Genomic DNA, 27,145 nt, shown 5'->3' on the forward strand with positions numbered 1-27,145 from the left:
CAGTTTGTGAAGAGGAATGGTATGCATATTCATACCATATGCATAGCAATAAGGATTGCTAATGTTACTACATGTACATCTCTCTTCCAAATTCTCTCATTTTCGAAGAAGTTCACCCCAAAATTTTGCATGTGGGAGACAGCTTTAGTGTGAGCTTCTCATTCCTCTTGGTTCCATTCCACCCACCACTTCTCCCAAATAACATCTCCCCTGAATTACTCATTTAGGTGAAGGAAGGGATGGCCAGGATTGCCACTGTATCCCAAACCTTTTAATCAGGTTGTTGAGACTGAAGGGCAATACAAATGTGATTTCCATTCATGCTGACAATAGCTGGGAGATAAAGCCACAGGCACACATCGCAAAGTGTAAGAACTTCAGTCTTCTAATACAAGTCAGAGAAGTTACAGAGGCCTGAAGAGCCCGCCAAGCTCTTGAATAAAATGTCTGCAGCAGTGCTGGAGAAAGACACGTTTAATGCTCTAATTTAGGTGAGAAGACATGAGGGTAAGGAATTGACCAAGCAAGGTGTGGAATGATCAGATTTTACTGGTGCAAGGGAGCTGATAAAGAGCATTTCAACATATGCTTTCAACATATCATAAGTCATAAATTTATCCAGAGAGAATAAATGTCTTGACTCAGATCACAGGTATATGGGAAGAGAACTATGGTCTATACTCTGAGTCAATTGCTAGGCCAGTGGTTTTAACTGGAGAATATGATTCTTACTTTCCTAATTCCCTGAGAGAAAGCCCTGACTGTTGTTTCTGGGATAGACCTAGAAGACGGCAATTGAGAGGCCAACGTACAGCAGGAATGTCTCGTGTCCTTTCCCCAGTGTGATCCGCAGAAGAGACAGTCCCCAAACAAGTCTTCAAATAGGGGCTTTTAAGTACCCATAATAACCTACAATTTCAAGCCTTTTAAGGTCATTCTGGGAGAGAGGTTTAAGATGAGAGAGTTCTTTTTCCTTTTGTAAAAAGAAACCTCTAGTTTTCCAAACATTTCATAAACCTCTTGAACTCTTTGGAATGAGCCAGAAGTGGAAAAAGTAACTGGAACTTCTTGGTAAAAATTAGTGGTAGCTGTTGAAAAGAGCATTTATCAGTATTCCAGGCAGCAAGGAAGTCTGGACATTGCTGAACAGGCAGAGTGTGTTCAGTTGGGGCATTGCTGGTCAGGTAGCCTGGTCTAGAAGTGGCTGGGCTGTTTTAGTTTCCTGGGGTTACCGTAACAAAGTACCACAAACTAGGAGGCTTAAAACAATGGACATTTATTCTCTCACAGTTCTTGAGGCTAGAAGTCCAAAACCAAGGTGTTGGAGGGGCCAAGCTCTTGTTGAAGTCTCTAAGGGAGAGTTTGTTTCGTACCTTTCTCTTAGCTTGTAGACGCACATGTCAATCGCTACCTCTGTCCTCTCGTGGTTTTCTCTTTGGTATGTTGTGATGTCTCTCCTCTTCTGCGTGTATCAGTCTAACTCAGATGTACTCCCACACACAGTGACATCTAGTGGGTCTGGACACAGGCATCTGAATCCCCTTGCATGCTGGAATTCCCTGATGGTTTGAGTATCCCTTATTCCTAGGACTGCAAGCTTATGTGTTTCCAAGGAACTTTGCTGACACTGTAGAGCTATCAACATGGAAGAAGACTCAAATCTATTCACAGCTCTGTAAACCTGATAGATACAAAGTATGTTTGATTTTCTTTTCTTTTCTTTTTTTGAGAACCAATAAATTTCCACAGAAGCCAACATGGAACATGAGACAAGTCATTTCCTCTGTCTTTAGTACCTTTAAGCCATAAGAGGGTCACAGTCCCATCTGAAAGAGACTTCACATTTGTATATGAAAATTTACTTCATGAAATGTGACTCGTAAAGGTAAAAACAGGGACTTCCCTGGTGGTGCAGTGGTTAAGAACCTGCCCGCCAATGCAGGGGACACGGGTTTGAGTCCTGGTCCAGGAAGATCCCACATGTCGTGGAGCAACTAAGCCTATGTGGCCACAACTACTGAGCCCGTGAGCCACAACTACTGAAGCCTGTGCTCCGCAACAAGAGAAGCTACCGCAGTGAGAAGCCCATGCACTGCAACGAAGAGTAGCCTCCGCTCACTGCCCGTGCACAGCAACAAAGACCCAACACAGCCAAAAATTAATAATTTAAAAAAATGGTAAAAACAGAGATATATTTTAGCCAGTCTCCTCATCAAATTTTCCTTGGCTCCCCTGCCCCTCTCTCATTGTGGGCTTTGTTTTCAGCCCTTGAGAGAGGCCTTTGCTCTACTCACAGTTGAATTGATGGATCGTGTTTATCTAGAGCTTCTGTACATGATCATAATCCTAGGGGAAAGCTACTTGAGATGTTCAAGTGTGGTTCAGTTTAAATATTTATAGTGAGCCATATAGACAGCTGATATACATGAGGAACTACATGTTAAATTTTAAACATCAGGTGAATAACGTCAAACAAGTGGAAATGTTTGTTTCTTGTGCATATAATCATTGGATCAAATTTGAGTGTTAATATATTAACAGATTACTGAGTAATGTTCTCAGAGTACACAGGAAATAGAGTAGCTATTTGTTCTAAGATGAAAGTTATGGCAACATACATGCTACCATTTGTATTTTCTTTCTAAAAACTTAGCAAAATCAAAATAACATTAGCCAACTATTTAAAATTTTTACAACGATGTTAAGCTTTATTACATGAGATCTTTGTTAGAACATGCATTATAAGATACAGATTGTTTTAAAAATTGTCCCCTGCTGCTTCTTCCTGAGTTCCTGAGGTAGCGCTATTTTGCGCCTATGTTTAGTCCCAGACGTAGTTCAGTTCCGAAACCAAGCGTGGCCTGGTATGGCGGGTCTTCTCTTTGGCAAAAATTGAGTTTGATTGTGCTGGGAATGGCACGAGCTGAGCCGGGCCTCCTCGGCTGGGGCCTTGCGTAATGCTTGTCCTCTTCCCAGGGCGTTTGCGTCTGTTCTCTGAACCTCTAATCCTGGTTGGGGCCTTGCTCTGAGTACATAATCCTCCTCCCAGTCACAAACTTTCCTGTTGCTCTGGCTGGTGCTTTTCTCCATCAGCTAGTTTGGAATTCTTGTTGCCATTGCTTCCACGAAGCCTGTTTTGATACAGCCATGAACTGCAATGCTGCCTTCCCCGATTTGTGTTTCCTTAAGTTTCCCAACTTAGCTTGCCAGATACCAAATGCCACCCTCCTGCTCTCCAGAGCTTCCATATGTGGAGCTGTCTTTGGCTCTGCTCAGGGTCGGGAGAGGCCTGTGGTCTGGCCGATGCAGAGTTTGTGTAAGGAAATTAGGATGGGTAATCTGATTGGAAGGGAAATCTGTGAGATGTGCGGCGAAGCTACATTTGTGAACAGACACACCATTTTCTTCAAATTGAACGCATATTTGAGGCGCTTTGGGAGAGGCTGATGGAGATTATGGGCAGTGGGGTTCAGTCTTCCCGGGGGGCCCCTTTGTACTGCTGCTGAGCCCAGACATTGCTTTCTTATTTTCTAGGAAATATTATATTTCTTTCATCTTAAGGCTTTAGTAAACAGTAGAAAAAAATAACTAAACATTGTTTGTTTCTTTCTTTAAAATAATATAATTATATTAAGACTAGACAAATGGCCCTAAAATATCTGAATCCAAAGAAGTGACTAGTTACTAGTGACTAGTTACTTCCGGCAATCTAGGTTGTCAAGGCTGGGGGCAGCACTCTTGGCAACTTGCAGTACTTGGATCAAGATGTGGTGGCTTCTGTAACTTTTATGCCTGAGGTCATTCAAGTGATGGGAATAATGGTCTTACTCATGTATCGCTTTTCCCCGCTAAAGTCCCAGGTGTGGTCTTTATGTAGCTAGGACAGTAAACTTCCTCTTAAGAATGAGTATTTGCTTCCTGTTTCAATTTCTCCATCAAAACAGGGTCCTTAACACTGAAAAATTTTCACAGAATACCCATTCAAGCCATTTATTCTTCTTACTCTTTTCTTAGCTGCTTTCCTGTTTGGTCTTTTTTTCTGTCTTCCTGTAATAACTCACCCTCCTATGTGGCTACTTGCTGACAAAATGGAGTATGGGACAGAGGTGAACCAGGAGATAGTTTTTTTAGGGGGAAAACCCCCCAAATCTGAAATTAAGATAATCTTAAGCAAGATTTTCAGTAGAAGCCAGAACATCAGGATAATAGTTGAAACTGTTATTGAAGTACTATTTTCAAGTTTTGTTTTGTTTCATTGTTTTTGTTTTTTGTTTTTCTTTAGAGAGGTCACTGACTATGGCCAAGACTGGTCAGGTTGACGCACTTCCCTCAGCAGGTGTGAGGTCAGAGGAGGTTTGTAACTGGTTTGTGAGTCAAACTTGGACAAAAGAATCAGGAACAAAGATGGCAGATGATAATCTTTCTAAGTTATAACCTCATAGTGACCTGAATAATCACATTTACCTTGGCCATGAGTGATAGGACAAAGGAGTGCAGATTTACCTTATCCTTCCTTCCAAGTGGACAGTATGTCTTTCTAGACTAAATCTAGACTGAATTATAAAGAAATACTGTATCAAATGAGCCATAGAAGGGAGAGGAACCTGTAAGCAGACAAGTGTCTTTTAACACTATTGTTCTTATGCTACACAGACTGGAAGGCAGAGCTGCTGCCCTGCACAGTTCTTAGGGGCTTATCTCTATAATATGATTCATATGAGTATTGTCCATATGAATTGCACTCCCTAGATTTGTGCGGTGAACAACCTGTGCAGCCTTAAGCTGTGCTCTAATATAAGAAATATGGAAATAGAAATGAATGTGACTTTCTGAAATCCAAGAGAATTGTCTTTAATTTGTCAACATCTAACTAATAGTCCAGATTATAGAATTGCCTTGTTCCTTCTTTTCTTCACCTGGCATCACTCATTTTACCTAGTTGATTTTGTCTTCCTTTGAATCTGTTTGTTTTGTGGCTAATCCTAACATATCTGATGTCTGGGGATCACATTTTAAATAATAAAGACATATTCTGCTTTCCTTAGGGGGCTGAAGTTCTCTAACTCCTTTTTTGTAATTATATCTAAAATCTGTGACATTTATTGAAACAGCTGGTTACATAAATGGGATGATCTCTTCAGCAGTAAATGTGGACCCAGGCTCTACACATGTACACACCTCCAGAGGGGAGAAAACTGTCCTGAGAGTCAACTTAGCAAAACATCGGTTTCCACTTGCATTCTCACTCCTACAGTATCTGAAAGCACTGAAGAAGGGCAGTTATTCCAGGCAAGTGCCCTGGTGTAGGGAGGGCATAGCCTCCATAATCCATAATTCTATCCATAAACCTTTTAACTGAAGACCCTTGAGTTCCCTACCTGTCATGCCATCTCATGAATTTCTTAGTATAATCTTCTTTTTCTGGTAAAGGGGTCTGTTTTTTGAGGAAGCTAGCTAAAAAATGCAGTATTGCTTTTGTGTAGTTTCACCTCCCCACCTTAAAGATCTGGAATTCTTCTTACGTACCAGAAGAGCTAAGTCTTAGAGTCAGTTAGAAGAATTCAATAGACTGGCTACTGAAAATGCAAGTTGTCAAAATAAGAAAACAGAATTGGGACTTCATCCACCAAAACCAGCATTTTGAGTTTTGCCGAAAATCAGTTGTATAAAAGTCGAGAGTAACCAAGAAGATGTGGCTCAAAACTTGAGTGGAAAATACTGTCTTGTGGGGCATGCTACATTATAAAACCTTTTATCAAGCTTTGGAGCCTGGCGACCTGCGCTGCGTCTGCCAGAGTGGGTACTCACCATGTACTATTTTCAATCTTGCTGAACTGACTACACTCATCCCCAGGCTCAGAGGCAGACCTGTGCTGCATCAGACTCAGGCTATTGACTCAAATGTGTCCAGCTGTGGCTTGGCCAGTGTCTAATGAGGCGGTTTGGCAGTTGGAGAAACAGCTAGTTAACTAAGGTCATAGAAGAAGAAGTGAACAATGAGTGTGAGATGAGAGCTGAGCACATGTGCAGACAGAAGGATTGGCAGTCTCCTGGGGGTGGCGGTTCCAGCTGGACCACAAGTATCTTCAGTTGAAGTGAACTGAGGGAGCCTCTGTCACAGACAACCCCCGCTTTCACACTTGACCCTACCTTTCAGCCACCATGGTGGCCTGGTTGTAAGAGAGAAGGGATCTGATCACTAAGAATGGTTTCATCATGTTCAGTTAGGAAAGACTGCAGTACCTGCCTTGTGTAAAGGCGTTAACCAGACAAAACCAATGGGAAGTAAAGAATGACTGTGGAAAAGGAAAAGATCATGTTGTGCGAACCTTGGTTAAGTGTCTCTCTCTCCACATGCTTCTTCCTTTTGGGAGATTTCTACCTTCATCCAAATTGAAACAAGGCCCTAATTAGAACAAATGACAATGAGTTAATGCAAAAATGAATGACTGAAGTTGCTTGTGAACCGTGTCCCAGATTTTAGGCACACCCACGCTTTTAAAACCTGCACAATTATGGGAACAAGCTTATTTTAAAGTTGAACAGACAGGCTGACAGCAGAAAATCTTGAGACATTAAGCAAAGGAGCTCCTGAAATTTCTAAGTACGTCCATTTTAAGAATATGAGGGTGTGCCTGTATGCAGCTCTGGCAGCTGTGGGCTCTGCGGCTAGGTGAAAGTATTCAGACTAACCATGAATGGGAAAGAGTTGATAATTTAGGGCAGAGGACAGTGTGTTCAATTCAGCACGCAGGGAATAAGATAGTAGGCTATAATGCCAACTGTGTCCATGTGCTCCATGGATCTAGTACATCAGAGAACTGGAAAAGTTATCTCCTCTGTTTGTGTAAGCATGCCACTGATATTCCTCATCCCAGGATACATTCCAACCGTTTACATTTCATGCTTCCTGGAAAACAAAATCTCAGACTGCCTGGAAGGTTTTGCTACTTTATGACATTACTGCCAGCATTTCATTAGAACCATATTTAGTTGAATACCTTCGGAAGAATTTTATGTACCAAAAAAAAAAAAAAAGAGGACCCTGAACGAATTCTTTATATGTTGTTGTATTTTGACAAACAGTAATGAACTTGAAAGAGGATCAAAATTCTCTGAAGGTAACATTATTTGTTGACTCAGCATTTACATATATAACAAACTAAAAATAACTGGGTTGCAGAAGAAATGAGTGACTGAATGCTTGGTTTCTATGCTGCCACATAGACATCATTTTAAGGTGCAAGAGGAAAACTCTCAAAGCAGCATGAAATCTGATTCTTCATGCTGTCACAGGGCCAAACACTGGTGGTAAGAGGTTTGGCTTCAGCAATATCATTGTATATACATCACATTGATTGTTTAACAATGTCAATAATTTGTATTCTTATGTTGGTTTTGTGGCTGTTTGTTAGTTCCTGGGAACCCCCCCAAAATGAAGTGTTACAGAACCAAAAATGGGGGAAATTTTAATTAGGATCAATCAGTTGGTGGAAGGAAATTCATCAAACCATTTGGCTTGAAAATTCTATACCGTCCTAGCAACCGTTGATGAGGGACATTATCACAGTGTGTGCAGGAGTTAACCCTGAGTGTGGCTCAGTGCAGCAATATCAACATGCCCAATGCGTTTCCTTATGAAATAGAGAAAAAACTAAATTGGAAATTTATTTTAAATATATTTAACTCTCAGAACATTCGAGGTTCCCCAATCTTGACTAATTGTTGGGAGGATAAATACAGAACTAAGCCTATTTTGTCAAGTTGGTGTAGTTAGTAAAAGTCAGGGAAAAAAAATACTGATGAGTTTGATCAGCTGCTGCTGATGTATACTAAGATTTAACCGAACTCAGCATCTTCAGTGTACATAGAGTTTTACAAATTCTTCAATAAGAGTATGTAATTTATGAAAATTAAACATGCTTCATGCAATTTTATTTACAAGATGAACTTGTCCACAAATCCCTTTTCATGGACTACTTTATGTAAATATTGCTTTGCACCAGCTTAAATTTTACATAGTTCAAAATTGTGAAGTCTAAATTAATGATATTTAAAACTGCTGAGAATATGGACCTAACAAAACAAAGACCAGGTTCATTTTAAATAATTTTAGATATTTTTATAAGAGAAATATACATCGTAAAACTCATCAAATCATTAACATGTGTATAAACAAGCACTGTAAATGGGGACATCAATAATTAATTTATGTTTTGGGCTTCTTTTTTCAAAATTGAATCTAGTTCTGTCTTTCTGAAACCTTTTATGCCACATTTTGATGTGTGAAAAACTAAACATAAACGGTCAGGGTTAAATCTTCCTCTGATGGTAGTTCGGGTGATTTGCAACAAGAAACACTCTTCCATACTCTGCATCTGTAACTGTGCTGTGCACCAGACACTCCACGACGATCATGCAATGTGGGTGTCCTTTGTCCTTGAATCTACACCTTCCTTCTATCTGGAGGCCTTTGGATTTTCTCTCACAATTTCCCTTCCTGCTTCTCATCTTCCTCCCATTTCTCTTCTCCTCCTCTCTCCCCTCCTCTTCCTTCTCTTATAGATTTAGATATAAGTATATAGATATAAATTTAATGGTAGAAGTATTTTGCATTGTTAAAAATTAGAAAATCAGATGAATAAACATCATATTGCCACCAACCGTAGATCATCATTTTAAGCTCTAATGTACATCATTTCAGGTCTCATATCTATATAGAACATATATAATATACATATGTGGTTTTTCATATATATATAGTTGTTATGTATATGTAAACACATTTGTATGTTTTGTGTATGTACATACATATAAAATACATGCATATACGTGTGTATGGTGTGTGTGGTTTGTTGCTTCGTAACCTGTTTTCTTCAGTTAACCATCTCCATTTTACTATATCAGTGCATCTCTCTTCCACGTGATAACCCAAAGTTTATTGAAATTTCTCCAGTTGACTCCAGGATGACCTCTGTGGCTGGTTTGTCCAAAAGAGTATCCAATTCACAGCCACAGTTTGCTTTGGGTAGTTATGCCCCTTAAGTCTCTTTCCATCACAGTCCCTTTGTATCATGACACCATTTTGCTGAACAAACAGGGCCACTTGCCTGCAGGATGGGTCTCCTTCTTTTAAATATATTGTCCAAAAACCATGGCAGGAACAACTTTGTGGATTATTTTAGGATGGGATTCAGTTTGTTCTCAACATTGACAACACTTGAGTTTTCTGTTCACTGGTTGAGAGTGAAATAAGCACTGATAGGTGACTTTTTCTCTATCTATATTTTGATGTATTTTTCTTATCCATCAGAACGTGCCTAGACGTGGATTTTTTTTCATGAAAACCATTTGAATCTCAGTGTGCAGATTCAGATCTTTTTTCAGCCCCGGGAATATTTTTCTTTCATGTATCTGGTCCACTTTTTTCTCCCCAAACACCCATGATGTGTTTGCTAGATCTTCTACTACTCTTTCACCTTTTCCCACATGACTTCTACTTCTCTCATTCTTGTGCCTTAAGATATTTCTTAAAATTAAGCTGCTGATCTGAGCATTCGGTGGTCAAACTCTCCTTTGTTATCTACTGATTTGTCTTAGTTTGAAAATGATTTTAATTTCTAGAAATTGTTTTTGTTTGTGTTATTCCATTTTGTTCTCCTTAAGCATTCATGATTAATTTTTATTCAGATGATCACCTGTCTCTTCTAGCAGTTCTATAGTGTGTGTTCAAATTGTTAGTTTGATCCTTTTCTTTTAGGCTTTTGGGGCTCCACAGATCAGTAGTTATTTTTTTCTGCCAGCACATTGGAGCTTGAAATACTGGTGGGACTGGTGGGAATCCTGCTGCAATTCATCCATTAGCCTATGGGCTACAGGCAGGATGTTAGCACCATGTAAAGTCTCTTTACTCTCTACCTTCCCATAGTTTCTTGGTCGAGTAAGGTAAGGAAGGCTTCTCATTTTCAGTCTCAGAGACTAGGAGACAAGCCATATAGAGAAAAGATTCGCAGTCCAAGAATCCTATACAGAGCCAACACTCATTCATATGTCGGGTAAAAGGCATGAACTCGGGAATAGGCAAGAACTCAGGCTGAATGCCACCCACCTTCCCCATATTAGGAAAATGCACGAAATAGACTATAACTAGACAACAAATTAACTGAAGTAGGGACTTCAACCTGAACAGCAGTGAAGAGAGACAACCACAGTGGTGGGACAGTGTGGTCCAGAACTTGGAAACACAAGGTCTGAGTGGCACACCTGGATTCAATTCTTGCTTGTGTCACATTTTCTGTGTGACGTTAGGCATGTATTGAACATCTCTTTGCCTCAGTTTCTTCATCTGTAAAATAAAGAATGGGAATAATGGTAGAGTTTATCCCATAGTGTGGTTGCAAAGAATAAGTGGTTTAATAAATGTAAAACATTTAGAAGAGAATCTGGCATGTAATATATGCTCAGTAAATGTTATATCATTATGATTCTATACAATAGTTTAAGAAAATGCTGTCTAAGAATAGACAATATAACTGCTGGTTAAGGAGTCTTGAAATAGAGGAGACATTCCGTAAGGGAAGTTTTGATACAGTGAGCACTTAAGAATCCTGGCAAACCTTTGCTCTGTAGGGGTAAGAAAGGAGAGATAAAAGTATCCCAAGGGATGGGGGGCATATGTCAGGGGGGAAGGATGGGAGGGATGATCAGTTACTTTAAAGCTCTTTTTCTATTGGAAAGGTGGGAAAGAAGGTAGGATTAGAATATCATGGTGGGGAAAACAGGAATATAGTTAGTACGTTGTTTTTAAAGCAATCGTAGTGACATATGTGTCTGATTAGGAGAGCAGGGAAAGAGATGGTAACCATTAAGGAAATGGAAAAATCCACCAGAACCTTTAAATTAACATGGGGGAAATAGGAACAAGCAGCAATTCAATCAAACTAGCAAAACCAAGGGGAAGAAAAATAGGGAAACGACAATGTAAATGAGTAGAAAACAATGAAGTAAAGTGGAAAGAATAAAATCAACAACATTAGATCTTGTGCCAAATGTGAATGGACTGAATTCATCCATTAAAATCTAGAAACTGCTACTTTGGGCTAAAAAACAAATTCCAGATATGTGAGTCTGCAATGAAGTGCATATTGAGTCAAAAATAATTGTCTCGGGCTTCCCTGGTGGCACAGTGGTTGAGAGTCCGCCTGCCGATGCAGGGGACATGGGTTCGTGCCCCAGTCCGGGAAGATCCCACATGCCGCAGAGCAGCTGGGCCTGTGAGCCATGGCCGCTGAGCCTGTGCGTCCGGAGCCTGTGCTCCGCAATGGGAGAGGCCACAGCAGTGAGAGGCCCGCGTAGCACAAAAAAATAAAATAAAAAAAATAAATAATTGTCTCTCTCTGTCTCTTCCTTCCTCCCTCCCTCCTTCCCTCCCTTCTTTCTTCCTTCCTTCCTTCCTTCCTTCCTTCCTTCTTTCCTTCTTCCCAGTAAAGGGGTAGGGCCACATAAGGAAATGCAAACCGAAAGAAAACTGGAATGACAATATTAACATCACACAAGATGAAATTGAAGATTAAAAGCACTTAGAATAAACAGACATATTGTATAATGATATAAATCTAAGCCAATAAATATTTGTCATAAAATGACAAAGCAAAAACTATTAGAAATGCAAAGAAAACCTCATACAAGTACAATGATGGTGAAAGATTTTTGATTATATCTCTCTCAGAAATAGATTAATTTATTAGGCAGAAAAATAAGAATTTCTTTAGCAAACTTGATGTATTTAATGTATGGATCTTACATTCTTCAAATAGAAAATATACTTTTTTCAAGTATCTAAGTACAAAGAAATTGATTATGTACTAGGCCACAAAGAAGTCCTTACTAAATTCAAAAAAAGGGAGACTTTAAAGGATATATACCATGTTAAAATTACAAATAAATAGTAAGATGGAGACCCCATCAAAAACTTAAAATATTTAAAAATTAAGAAATAGTGGTAGATAACATTTGAACCAAAAAGGAAATTAAAAGGAAAATCATTTTCTAGAAATCAATGGGAAAAAATACTTTATTCAAGTTCATTGAAACCTAGCAGCTATAGTTCTCATAAAAAAAGTATAATATTAGATATCACCATTATTAAAAAGTAAGGATGAGACAAAATAACTAGCTACTTCTCTTACTGAAATTAAAAATAAATGAAAAGAAACTGGGAAGAGGGGATTAACTGGTATAAGACCTAAACTTAATGAAATAGAAAGCAAAAATTATTAAAAGAATAAATGAGTCCAAAAGCAGGTGTTTTGAAAGAAAACTATATATTTCTATTAAACTTCACCTAAATATGTGACACGATCAGGCTCCAACAAAAAAATAAATGGTTCACTCAAATTATTAGAATAATTCCAGGATGGTTTGAAAAAGATACTGTTCACTAAGACAAGGGTATGGGGTAGGAGAAATGAAGAAAGTAGCACAGTATCTTCAGGTATTAACAGTAGAGTTGTTATCACTATTCACTTTTGAAGGGACAAGGAGGGGAAGCTACAAGTAGAACGTGGAAGAGGAGAGTTGTGCAGGGAAGCCATCTTCCATGGTTTTCAGTGCAGAGTCAAAGCCAGCCTGCACTGACCCTGCGGAAAAGGAGGCAGGAAGTATATGCCCCAGCCTCACTCTGCTCTCTCCTTCCTGTCTCCGGATGGAATTCCCCATTGGTGAACCCAACTGGAAGCCAACAGAGGGCCCTGGAATTCACTGATCTTGTCCATACAGGTCAGCCTCTTAGGCTACAGAGCAGAGTGGAGAAGGGTGGAGAGTTCATTGGAGGGGCACAGCACCGTACCAGTTCTGAGTGTGGGTTCTCAATCTCAAGCAATACCTTCTGAGTGTGAGTTCTCAATCTCAAGCAATATATCATATGCTGGGAAATTGGAGATTGTTGGTTAAAAATGAGACATACATTGTAGATGATAGCCAATAAACTATTGATTTAAATCATAATATTGAGGGGTTTCCTTTGTAGGAAAAAAGAAATAATTGAACAATGATTTTGTTTCATCATCAAGTTGAGAAAGTTGGTAAAGTACAATTTTAATTGTCAAAAGTGTAACTTGCTTAAAGTTTTGATATAACATACAGATTTCAAGTAAAGAATCTCAATTTCCCTATCTGATGAAGAGGGGAAGACAACAGCTTTTATGGTGACTTCTTCTATTTCAATGGTCCACTCATAGCGTTGGGGCTTCCATGTGGTTTTACAGTCACACTGATGTGGCATTGAAGAAACCCAAGTGTGAAGAACCAATCAGTATTCTTACCAATATTAATCAGCACTGTGGCTTGGCATTTTAGGCTGCTATAGACATTTCAGAATGGCATCTTCACCTATGCCAAAGAAACTCAGTTTTTCTCAGCTGCTGCAGGTACTGAGTCTTTGGGTAGAATTGAATGAAAGGAAAAGAAAAAATATGATATAGGTTTACTTCCCTTGCTCTTATTCACATGTGCACTGCATCCTCCTTTTTGATTCCATCATACCAAACAGGACCATGTGAATGATTAATTCTCAAAAAGCTGTGATTTCTAAAATTAGTTGATTGGGGCACCACAGTTCTGTTTACACTTTTATATGTCAGTAATAACATATGAAACGTCAGCATTTTGAGGAGTCTGGGGTCTGTCCTATTCCTTTGATTTTCTGACCTCTCTTTTGTTTGTAATTCTTTGAAGTCTTCAAGACTTACACTGGTAGCTTGTGTAGCAACTTAATCTATGATGGCAAGTAATAGAATAATAAAAATAAGTGATGAAAGAAATCTCAGGTATAATTGAGTACAAAACTCTAATTTTAAGGATGAGGAAAATGAGATCCAGAGACTTATTAATTGGACAGAGGACACAGTCATTAATGGCCAGAATGATAGAATACTGGAACAAGCCACAACTGGAAACCCATCTCTCTGTATCTAATTAATAGCTTTTTTGATTATTCCCTAAAGTCTGTTAAAAAAAATGTAACTTATAGAAAATTTTTATACCTGCCTGAAAAAATATATCTAAGAAAGCGTTTAAATAAAAATCAAAAGAGATTAATAGACAGATTGTGCTACTAAAAGTTATATGTATTCTTACTCTAATGCCCAGAGTAAACTATAATTATATGTCAAAAAAGTGATATCAATTATCATTTTTATTATAACTTTGTTAGGGTACTTATTTAATGACAACCTTCTAGTGTTTGAAAGATGTTCGATAATCTATTTCTCTCAAGATTTGCTTAGGGCCATTGAGAGTAAGGAGAAAAACTTATTTCAAATATATTTTCTTTGGGGAGAAAATAGTTAAATATTTTGCTTTTAATAAAAGAATGGTTAGACTCATGGAATCCCAGAATTGGAAGGGCACATAGAGATTTCTAGTCTAACTTCCTACCCAAAATAGGAATCTCTTCTGCAGTGTCTCTGAGAAGCAGTCCTGTGGTCTCTGCTTGCATATTTCTAGTAATGAGAAACACACTATTTGTGAAGCAGCACTTTTTACCAAGATGTCATAAAATTCTTCCATATTGAGCATAAGGCAGCCACTTCACCTCAATACTATTAGTTCTTCCCTCTAAAGCAAGGGAAAAGTATTTATTTGGGTAGTCATTGCACAAATATTTGGAGATTGTTATTCTGTCTGTTCTAAGTGTTCTCTTCTGCTGCACCAGCATTTCAAGTTTCTTTAGTTGTTCCATATAAAGCATGGCTTTGAGGTACCCAGTCACTTCAGCAGTTCCACTGAATAGAGTGATTTATCAGTGTACCCCCAGAAATTGATGCTCACATAATCATTGTAGGTTCCCAACACTTTCTTGTATATTCCAGGTTCTGCTTACCAGATCACGTATGGTTGTTTTATTACGCTCTTAGATTAGGGCATTAAGCCTCCAGTACAGTCCTGGCTCATGCTGAGCTTGGGGCTCAATAAAATATCCCAGATCTTTTCAACATGAAAATCATCTCCCTGATCCAGTCTTGGTGAAATTTGATTCACCTCCCTGATCCAGTCTCGGTGAAATTTGGTCCATGAGATGTAAATGCAGAGCTCTATATTTTCCCCTTCTAGTTATTTTTTTTAATGGTTTGTTTCCATTGTTCTAGCATTTTGAGCTGACATAGACAAGTGACAAAGCTTGGTGGGCATCTGGGGCTTATCCCATGTAAGGATAGATCCTGGTATTGTATCTAGTGAAAACTTTGGCCCCTAGGGAGCTTCAGTGGGAGAACATCTTAGTCTTTAAGGGACCACACTAACAGGGATAAAGAGGTATTAAAAGGGGAGTAAGGCAGAAGGGAAAAAGTGAAAGGCCTCCGAAGACAAAATTTGCAATTTTGTCTAGAGCTGGCTAGGAATAGGGCATTTTAAAAAGACACACTGATATTTTATTATATAGAACCCATCATTTATGCAAAAAAAAAAAAGCTATAGGAGTAAATTAGGGGTAATTAGTAGAAGAATCTCTGTTATTCTGATTTAAATTTCTTTAGATCAGGGTTTTTCAACCTCTGCACTATTGACATTTTGGGCCAAATAATTTTTTGTTGTGGGAAGATATCCATTGAATTGTATAATGTTTAAAGCATCCCTGGCTTCTACCTACTAGACGCCAGGAGAACTCCTGCCCCAGTCGTGACAACCAAAAATATATAAGATGGTGCCAACTGTCTTCTGGGGGGAATTAAAGTGACCTTGGTTGAGAACAGCTGGTCTAATTCAGTACATAATTAATAAACTACATCAATCACGGTAAAACACATTCTGTTAAATTTGTTGTTAAATAGCCAACAGCAAACATTAATTGTAGGGAACATGACCCAAATAACATGTTCCATGCTCATTTCTGTACATGGTCTATATAAGGAATTGTTTATTTTTTACCCCGTGCTTTTATGCTCTTAGAAAGACCTCATGGAAATTTCTTTGCAAAATCTTTGAAATATTATTAATTAGTTAAGTAAATATTTGCTGAGCTAAGAATGTGTTCTGGGTAGAATTATGCACACTGAATTACAGCAATAAATAAGACATAAAAATCCCCGCCTTCATAAAACATACATTAATGTGTGTGTGTCTGTGTGTGTGTGCATGCGTGTGAATGCAAGTGTGTGCATGTGTGCTGGAAGTGAGGGTGAAGAAACAATGAAAATTAAAAAAGAAATCATATAGCGCTACTAAAGCATTGAGGTGCCGTGAAGAAAGCTAAAGTAGGTAAGGTATAGGATGAAGAGGTCCTACGTGCTACTGTAAACTGGTATAGAAGACGGCCTGCTTGAAGAGATGATATTTAGGCAGAGGGCTGAATGATATGAAAGAAGGAACCATGAAAGTCCTTGGGAAAGAACATTTTAGGCGGAGACAAGAGCACTGTTACGGCCTCAATTGTATCCTTTCCATATTGCAGTGTTGAGGTCCTAACCCCCAGCACCTCAGAATGTGACTATGTTTGGAGATACAGCCTTTAAAGAGGCAATTAAGGTAAAATGAGCTCACATGGGTGGTCTCTAATCCAATATGACTGGTATCTTTATGAGAAGAGGGGATCTGGACACAGACACAGACAGAGACGGTCATGTGAAGACACAGGAAAGGTAGCATCTGTGAGCCAAGGAGAGGGGCCTCAGGACAAACCAAACCTGCCGACACTCTGATCCTATACTTCCAGCCTCCAGAACTGTGAGGAATTAATTTCTATTGTTTAAGCCACCCAGACTCTGGTATCTTGTTATGGCAGCCCAAGCCGACTAATACAAGTATGTCAGCTGTCAAGAGCTCGATATGTTTGCTGAATGGCAGGTAGATCAGACTGAGAAGGGAACAGTGAGTGGTACGAGATAGGACTGGAAAGACAGACAGGGACTGGATCACGTGGTGATAAGGAAGCTGGGTTTTGTTCCTAGTACGTGTGAACAGGTTTTTGCACGGGGGATTGACATGAGTGACTTAGCAGAGCGGAAGCAGAAGACCAGTTCTCAGGCATGTGCTGTAGCCCACATGGACGAGAATGTGCCCTGGACCTGGCCTGCTGCTGGTGAAGGAGGTAAGGTACCAACAGATCTTGCTGGAAGTACCGTGTCAAGGAAAGAGAAGCACACAGGAATCCTATGTTTTGCTCCTATGTGAGATGGCGAATGCTGCCTTTCTTTTCTGAGGGGGTAAATCTTGACGGAAGAATTATCCTAACCCTTGAATGTAGCTTGCTATGTTTTGTTACATTAAGTGCGCCAAGAAATATTTTTCCTTTACTTAAATATTTTCAAGTGTAATATTTGTGGGAAATGCAAAGAATATAAAAGTATACGAGAAAAATCTACCTTTGTAATCTCACTCCTTAGAGTTGAGCACTGTTAACAGGTCATGGTGCATCTTTCTAGATCTTTTTTAACGTACATTTAATCAATATCTATCTCTGTGTCTCGCTATCTCTCTATACACCACACACGCACTTAGAAACTGATTTATATCATAATAAAAAAGTGACAAAATTCTCAAAAATCATAGCATTCAATGGAACATGAATTTATCTCCTTTTTTTTTTCTAATAACTTTAAGGGAGCTTGTTAAAATTGTGCACAGAAGGACAGAGAGTGGGTGGTAAAACCACCACTTTGAGGAAAAGAAGAGTGGCATTCTCAGATGGCAGTATTTGCTGTTATTCTGGGCTCCAGGTTCTGGATCTTTGCTTTCAATTGGATTTGGGTTTTATTAAGGTAAATTTTGCTCAACATATTTAAGTGCTGTTTGTCCATAATTTTACAAAAGGATCATTTTGGGGGCCTGGTGAAAAATTATAAATACCAATCAATGGAGCACTTTCTTAATTTCTTATTTGATTATTATTATTATTTTAAACACTAGGTATTTTTACATAGTGATCTATTTTTTTCTGACATTTTTATATGATTAAACCAAATGTGAACAAGGCAATTCAAAAAAACCAAATGTACCTGCTGAATTCACCAAGTCTCCAGATGGGAAAAACAGAAATGAACAGATTCCATATAAAACATGCAAAGGAAAGGACAAAATAAAGTTAAATTCTTCATCTGAAATAGTTTGCCAGATTAAAGTTTGTAACCCATAGAGGCACCATAAATGAGATAAAGTAAAAAAAAATTATGTGTGTCATTACTATGTTATTAAGTATCATAGAAGAACATTGTAATATGTTGTGTAAATGCTGGAATAGAGGTTCTCACCATAAAACAGCTGATTCTCCATAGTCTGCGCTGTCCTGTTCTTCTCAATCCCCAAAGAACAGGATGGATATTCTAGAACAAATGAGCTACACAGTGCTTTCAAAGAGAATGAGCAAATTCAGACGACCAAATACAGCTCTTGGGGAAGGAAACATAGATAACATAACCTGTATGGGGTCTTTGGGGAGAGAAGTGATGTATCATCTATGCCAGTCACTGTGATAGCCTTTAAAGCTGACATCCCATTGAGCCCTTACATAACCCTCGATGAATGCTGTCATCCCATTTTGTAGACAGACCCAAAGACATGAAGTGACCTACCCAAGTTCTTCTATCTAGTACATTGCAGAACAGGGAGGAATACAGATCTGTTGGATCTCAAGGACCAGGTTCCTTCCTCCACAATCCAGTACCTGCTGCTCCGCACCCCACTGGGGCTCACCAGGGCACTCATCAGTGACAAGTTTCACATGTATGTCGCTTACCTTTAGCTCTTTTATATTAAAATATTTTAAAATTGTATTTCCTATTTCCATAACTGCATAATAATACTCATTGTGTCTTTTTTATTTTTAATCTCTGATTTTTCATCAACATACTTTTTAAAAAAATTTTTTAAATTTTATTTTTGGCTGTGTTGGGTCTTCATTGCTGCACGCGGACTTCCTCTAGTTGTGGCGAGCGGGGGCTACTCTTCGTTGCAGTGCATGGGCTTTTAATTGCGGTGGCTTCTCGTGTTGTGGAGCACATGCTCTAGGTGTGTGGGCTTCAGTAGTTGCAGCATGCAGGCTCAATAGTTGCGGCACATGGGCCCTAGAGCGTGCGGGCTTCAATAGTTGTGGCGTGCAGGCTCTAGAGCGCAGGCTCAATAGTTGTGGCGCACAGGCTTTGTTGCTCCATGACATGTGGGATCTTCCTTGACCAGGGCTCGAACCCGTGTCCCTGCATTGGCAGGCAGATTCTTAACCACTGTGCCACGAGGGAAGTCCCTCATTGTGTCTTAATCATCTTTAAGTCTACGTCCTCTAGCCCAACTCTTTACACAAAGCGGACGTGAACTAGGCCTTATTTGATGGGCTAGTGGAGATTACTCTTTTGGCATCCCAAAGAGAGATTCTCTAAGATAATAAAAGGCTATTTTTATTTGAAACTATCTTATATATACACCCTACATCTTAGTTTAGTGTACACCATGAAAATAAAACAGAAAGAGAAACACGGAAAACTTTTATTTAGAAATGTAAAGGTGAAATCAATAGTTCTCATGCTGTGTAGACGAAAGTTATAATCAGTTCTTTTTTTTTTAACATCTTTATTGGAGTATAATTGCTTTACAGTGGTGTGTTAGTTTCTGCTTTACAACAAAATGAATCAGTTATATATATACATATGTTCCCATATCTCTTCCCTCTTGCGTCTCCCTCCCTCCCACCCTCCCTATATAATCAGTTCTTGAGAGTTAAATAATTTCTCTTATTGGCTTAATCTTTTCTGTGTTGAAAGAAGTTAAGAATTTTGTTATTTTAAATTATTTCTCAGTAGTAGTATAATTCATTACTCTTCCTTGAACTGCTAATGATTTATTTTGTAAATAATTACAAAATGTGATGGGTTATTGCTGTATATATATTTCTCTGTCCACGTTTAAACTGGTACATATAATAACAGATTTTGAACTTTTCTTCACTTCTTTATATTTAACTAATGGAGCTTATCTAGGACACACCAGAAGGTATTTATGCAGGCTAATTGAATAAAATATAGCCAAATTCCTAGTTTTGTGGTATTATATTAAGCAATTGAATAGTATTTGAATTATATATTACTTCTGAATCTTAAGCTTTTATGATACTTATAAATAATACATATTTATTAATATATAGAGTATATAATTCTAAAAACAGTTACTGTGAATGTGCATCATCTCATGTAGATACAAAATAGGAAAATAATTTTTTGTGATGAGAGTTCTTAGGAATTACTCTCTTAGCGGCTCTCATCTGTGCCACACAGCAGCACTCATTATATTAATCATGTTGTACATCACATCCCTAGCGCTTATTTATTATATAGCTGGAACCCTTCATCACCATTCAAATATATTAAATTATTATCGACTATATTCCCCATTGTGTACATTTCAGCCCCATGTCTCATTTATTTTGTAACTGGAACTTTGTACCTCTTAATCTCCTCACCTATTTCACTCATCTCTCCACCTCACTGCCCTCTGGCAACCACCCGTTTTTCTTTGCATCTATCTATGACTCTGTTTCTGTCTTGTTATGGTTGCTCTTTTGTTTTGTTTTTTAGGTTCCGTGTATAAGGGAAATCATATGGTATTTGTCTTACTCTGCCTGACTTATTTCACTTAGATTAATGCCCTCAAGGTCTGTCCATGTTGTCACAAAAGGCAAGATTTCAGTCTTTTTTATGGTTGAATAATATTCTATTATGCATTATATATATTATCTATTATATATAGGATATATGTATTCTATTGTATATATATAGCTATCTATATATCTATCTATATATAGATATCTCACATATCCTTTACCCATTCATCTATCAATGAGCACTTATGTTGCTTCCATATCTTGGCTATTGTAAATAATGCTCAATGAACATAGGGGTGTACATATCTTTTGGAATTGGTGTTTTCATTTTCTTCAGGAAAAATACCTAGAAGTGGAATTGCTGGATCATATGGTAGTTCTACTTTTTAAAAATTAATTAATTAATTAATTAATTGGCTGTGTTGGGTCTTCATTACTGCACGCAGGCTTTCTCTAGTTGCGGCGAGTCAGGGCTACTCTTCGTTGCGGTGCACGGGCTTCTCATTGCGGTGGCTTCTCTTGTTGAGCAGCAGGGGCTCTAGGCACGCGGGCTTCAGTAGTTGTGGCTCGCGGGCTCTAGAACGCAGGCTCAGTAGTTGTGGCGCACGGGCTTAGTTGCTCTGCGGCATGTGGAATCTTCCCGGACCAGGGCTCGAGCCCGTGTCCCCTGCATTGGCAGGCGGATTCTTAACCACTGCGCCGCCAGGGAAGTCCCAGTAGTTCTATTTTTAAGTTTTTGAGGAACCTGCACACTGTTCTCCACAGTAGCTGCACTAATTTACATTCCCCCCAAAGGTGCACAAGGGTTCCCTTCCCTCCACATCCTTACTAACACTTATTTGTTGTCTTTTTGATACTAGCCATTCTGACAGCTAGGAAGTGGTATTTCATTGTGGTTTTGATTTGCGTTTCCCTGATGATTAGTGATGTTGAGCATCTTTTCATGGGCCTCTTGGCCATCTGTATGCCTTCTTTCAGAAGAATGTCTCTTCAAGTCCTCTGCCCATTTTTAATCTGTTTTTTCTTTCCATTGAGTTGTATGAATTTTTGGTATATTTTGGATATTAAGCCCTTATTTATGAATATCTTTAGTTGCCTGATTTAGATCACAAAATTTTCCCATTGTAAAGAAAGGATAACTTTTTGCCATTAAGATGGAGACCAGCAGTCTTTTCTCTGAAAGAAGTAGGGTAAGATATAGACAAAGTTCCACCCAGAAAGGAAGAGGGAGTAGGAAGCCAACAGTTTCTCCCAGGGATTGTGGAAAGGGGTAGATGGAGATTAGATAAGTGACAAAACTTCTAACTCTAGGCTCAAATCTTAGGGAACAGATTGTGTCATTTAGTTTAAGGGAAAAACCCAATGCCGAGGAATGTTAGGCCACTCCCCTTTTGGAACCCTAGAAAGAGTTTGTCTTAGTGTGTGGTCTCAAAAACAACATGGCAGAGGGATAATAGTTGTTCCCATTAGAGTAGCAGTAGCAGCAAAAGATGTCTGGAAAAACAAGCTTGTTTGTATCAAGCTGACCTTGGACTGTGTTGTCATGGAAAGGGTCCAGAAATTCTGACATGCTCTCTGGATGAAGTGGAATATATTTAAGAATTTGACTGGTGAACTTGCCAGAGGGTTTATCATAGCAGAGGTGACTGGATGTTTCACCAGGACTGGAGAAAGGCAGACTTGTTGAGGCAGGATGGAATAGAAGTCACAAGCAGACCTCATAGGAGACCCAAGTGCAGGTGAAAGCTACAGTAGGCGTAGTCATCAAGATATGCAGAAAAGAGAACACCGCTGCCTGGAGGCCAGCAGGGTACAAATGACCAGGTTGACTGGGGACAGCACCATGGAGAGCAGAAATCCCCCCAGATGGAAGAGACAAGGATTGCCGCTCCTTTCCCTCAATGAAGGCATGTGGACCTCCTACACCTCCTGCTTTAACCCAGATCGATCTTGAAGGCGAGTGTGGAGAGGGGAGGAAGTGTGAATGATTAAGCCTTTATTCAAAAGAGACAGAGTCACAGAAAATTGTCCCTTGTACTGGAAGATGTTGAGATGCCACTAGTCTGCAAGGTTAGGATCTCACTCTCTTCCTAATGAGGACTTGTGAGGAAGGGTAGATGCATTTTCTTTGCTCATTTGTAAACCAGTGCAGTCCTATAATTCTGGCTGACAACTTTCTTCAGGCATCTTTTAAAAAATCAGTTATTTTTCTAGATGGTGACACCACTGAGACAGGAAGCTCCTTGGAAGCGACACTACCTTGCCACACACTCTCTGCTTCTGATGACTTTAAAGGGTCGTGAACCCACTGAATTATTCCTGGGTAGTCATAATCTGTGGGTGATAGCGCTTCTATCAGGCTCAGCATTTAAGTTTTCCCTTCAGTCTTTAAGAAACATGGACGCTGATTCTCTAAATATACCCTAAAATGTCTTTATTTGGCCAATTACATTTCCTTGTCTTTGGTTGATTGGTTGATTAATTAACTTATTCAACAAATATTTGCAGCCCATGTGCCAGGCACAGTGGACAAAGCTGAAACGTCAGACAGGCTCTCTGTCCTCATGGAACTTACGTTTGAACTATTTGGATTAATGTCACTGCTCAGGCACCATGCAACTCTTGCATGCATAGTTTCTTCTTTATTCTTCACAAATATTTCCATTGTCAAACAACTCATCCTGTATGGGGTACAACATTGGTCATTTTTTCTCCACTTTCATTTTTATTTCTTCTATTTTTATTTCTCTTGTAATTTTATGCCTTTTAATAATACTTTCAACATTCTCACTGTGTGTTTGAACTTCCAGGACCTTATAAAGTCCCTAATGTTTGGAAGATAGTTAAAAATTAATCACCTATAGAGAAAACACATCGACTAATAAAATCCACAATGGCCAGTTCTGTAACAACCTGCTACAAACACTAACACTATGTGTTGGTGATGAGCTTTTGCTCTAAGGCATAGCTTTGTTCCTATCTACAGAAACCTCTGAGTCAAAAATTTTTTAATTAAAAAAATTCTACTTTTCAGAAAAGGGACGATTTAATTATTTAATTGAAGTAAAAAGAGATGATAAAGTAGTAACTAGAAAGACAAATTTTAATAATTAGAAATTCCTGCTTTTTAGAAACTTATTGCCTGGATGAAGAGACAATTATCTAAAAATAATCAACCTCACTAATCGTCAGGGAAATGCAAAGCAAAACCGTAATGAGATATCACCTCACACCTGCTGGAATGTCTCTCATCAAAAAAGACAAGAGATAACAAGTGCCGGGGAAGCTGTGGAGAAAAGGGGACACTTGTGCACTATTGGGGGGAAAGTAAGTTGGTGCAGCCACTGTGGAGAACAGTACGGAGATTCTTCAAAAAATTAAAAATAGAACTACCATACAATCCAGCAGTTCCACTTCTGGGTATATATCCAAAGGAAATGAAAGCAAGATATTAAAGAGATATCTGTACTTCCATGTTCATTGCAGCATTAATCACAATAGCCAAGATATGTCAATAACTGATGGATGAATGGATAAAGATGTGGTATTATACACACACACACATACACACACACACACACACACACACACCATGGAATGTTATTCAGCCATGACAAAGAAGAAAATCCTGCCCTTTGTTGACAACATAGATGGACCCTCCTATTTTAATTGGACAAATTATACTAAGTGAAATAAGCCAAACAGAGAAAGACAAGTCATGCACGGTATCACTTACATGTGGAATCAAAAATAAAAGTCAAAACTCATAGAAACAGAGTAGAAAAGTGGTTGCCAAGGGTTAGGGAGTGAGGAAAATAGGAAAAAGTTGGTTAAAAAGTTACTATGATTTTCACCTATAAGATGAATAAGGTCCTCAGATCTCCTATAAAATATGGTGAGTATATTTTATAACACTGTATCGTATAATCAAAATTTGCTAAGAGTAAAACTTAAATGTTCACACACACAGAAAGATGTGATGTGATGGACATGCTAATTAACTAGATAAGGGGAATTCTTTCACAATGTGTACTTATAGCAAATCACCACAAGGTACACTTTTTTTTTTTTTTTTTTTTTTTGGTGGTACGTTGGCCTCTCACTGTTGTGGCCTCTCCCATTGCGGAGCACAGGCTCCAGACGCGCAGGCTCAGCGGCCATGGCTCACGGGCCCAGCCGCTCCGCGGCATGTGGGCTCTTCCCAGACCGGGGCACGAACCCGCGTCCCCTGCATCGGTAGGCAGACTCTCAACCACTGCGCCACCAGGGAAGCCCCACAAGGTACACTTTAAATATCTTACAATCTCATAGGTCAATTATACCCCAGTAAAACTGAAAAAAAGATGATTTATAAACTCTGTACTTGTATTTTGGAATATCTTGACTCATGGGAAGAACCTTCTGGTGGAACTCCTATTTTAATTGGACAAATATTTATTATATATTGGAATTGCAGTGGAATGAAAGTGCCTACCTATAATTTTGCAGGGTCTGTGTTTGGAAAAGTATTTAAGGGGTAATAAATCAACTTATATTAAGAACTTTCCTTAAAAGGAAACATTCTTTGAATAGACAACGTTGAATGAAATTACTTGGCCTACAAAATTGATCTGTTCCCAAACAAAAAAGATGAGGAAAATAGAAATGAGGATAGACTTCCTTTAGCAGACATTTTTCTGAGTACCTCAAAACCTTTAGAAAGTATTTTTCTTAATTAATAAAAAGTATGTTTCATAGGAAAAATTCCATTGAAAGTGTTATAATTTTATATCTACTTATCAAAAATGCAATTTTGAAGATTTCAGGAAACTTTATGAAAAATGTAAAAATAATAAAACTATCATGAAAATAAAATTCCTCAGAAGATACTATAAAACAATTTTAGATATTGAAATATGTATCATAACTAATTATTAATTTATGTTATTTTTAATGTTCAGTTAGTCATGAATTTTTTCAATTTGCTTTATTTTTATTTTAAAACAATTATAATTTTGAAAAATTTTGAATAAAATTATTTAGTAGGTTTACTAATGTAATAAAACCAACTCTCAATAAATATTTCAAAAAGTTCTATAACTTTAATGACTTTGTGTTTTTGCTCATGTTCAGATGTATCCCAGTTGACAACAGATTTTATAGACATCTTATTTTAGTAGCTGCATGACCTTAAGAAAATCACTTAACTACATTAGTCTTATTTTTCTTATGTACAAATGGGGATGATGTTACTTATGTCAAAGTTAAGTATGAGGGATAAAGGAAATAATATGTGTCAAGTGCTAATCATAGTCTAGCAATATTATTAATATTATAATGGCTCTTAGAAAAGGGCTACAATCAACTAGACAATCCCAAGTATTCAAGGAATACTTTCTACTTGCCTAATACTTTTCTTGGTATTATGACCTGCAGGAATAAGTCTCTTATAACCTACTGAAGAGATATCACAAGCAGCCATGAAAAATATGGAAAAAATGATTATATGTGGCAGATTATAGTTTTAAATGCTTATCTGTATGCTTACAGAAGTAGAAAAGGCGTTAGCGATTGGAGAGAACATGATAAGCTGGTGTTATCATTTGGTCTTTACAATATGCCTAGTATTATGTGAGGAACTGGAAATTCAAGAAGACAGAGTTCTTATTCTCAAGAAGCTCAGAATCTCCTGAATCAAGGAAGGCACCACATGTCAGGTGAGAGGCACTGTTTTGGGCAAAAGAATAGAGCATTATGGGAAGGGAGTAAGCATTTTAGGTGTGGTGAGCTTTGTTTACCTGAGGCATTGGCTTGGCTGGAGGGGAGGGGGTGTTGGAGAGTGGTGGGCGGTAGGGCTGGGTAGGCAAAGAGAGAAATTCCACAGTAAAAACACTTGGGATTGCTTTCTGAGCATGGCATCGGTGTGTTGCCTGGCAGAAGAATATTTTTCCTGAGCCCTGTTAGGTTGTTAAGTTTTCCATTATTAGCTTTATAATTCTTACATTCCTCCTGTATTATGCTGAGAACAAACAATGTGGGCTTCAATCTTTTTAACACTTGTTCCTGTATCAACCAGTTCTCAACCACATGGAAGGATGGAATTAAGAGCCACACTGGTGTGGAGTAGTTGTGTGGGTTGATTTTTTCCAGAAGTTGACAGAGAAAGACATTCTGTACCACTCATAGCATTTTAGATACCATCTCCTAATCTTATAGGCGAGAACCGAGGCTCACGGCAGTTGCCTAAGATCACTTGGATATATGTGGAGGGCTGGGACCCAGACTCCATCTCCTGATGCCAGGCAGTGGCTTATTCTGCTCGATCAGCATCCCGGAATGGGCTGCTAGGGACACTCATTCCAGAAGGTATTAACAAAGGGTTCTAGGGAGAAAAAGAGTCTTGGAAATACTGCATGTTAAATCCTTCTCTTGGGGATCCAGGTTTCATAGTAGCACATTAGAAACTTAAAGGAGTTCCAAAGGTAAAAACAAAACAAAACAAAACCCCCCAAAACAAAAAAATTCTTTAACAGTGTTAATAGTTAAGATGACATATCTGCAGAGAAAGACTTTCTCTGTACATCT

General features: G+C 38.5%; 1 pseudogene; it reads left to right on the forward strand.

Annotated features, from left to right (window-relative positions):
* Window positions 1-3,147: 3,147 nt before the first annotated feature.
* LOC101275843 (nuclear pore complex protein Nup50-like) overlaps window positions 3,148-27,145 on the forward strand; it is a 66,804-nt pseudogene continuing 42,806 nt past the window's right edge.

Source organism: Orcinus orca, chromosome 12, assembly GCF_937001465.1.
Source record: "Orcinus orca chromosome 12, mOrcOrc1.1, whole genome shotgun sequence".
NCBI classification, from domain to species: Eukaryota; Metazoa; Chordata; class Mammalia; order Artiodactyla; family Delphinidae; genus Orcinus; species Orcinus orca.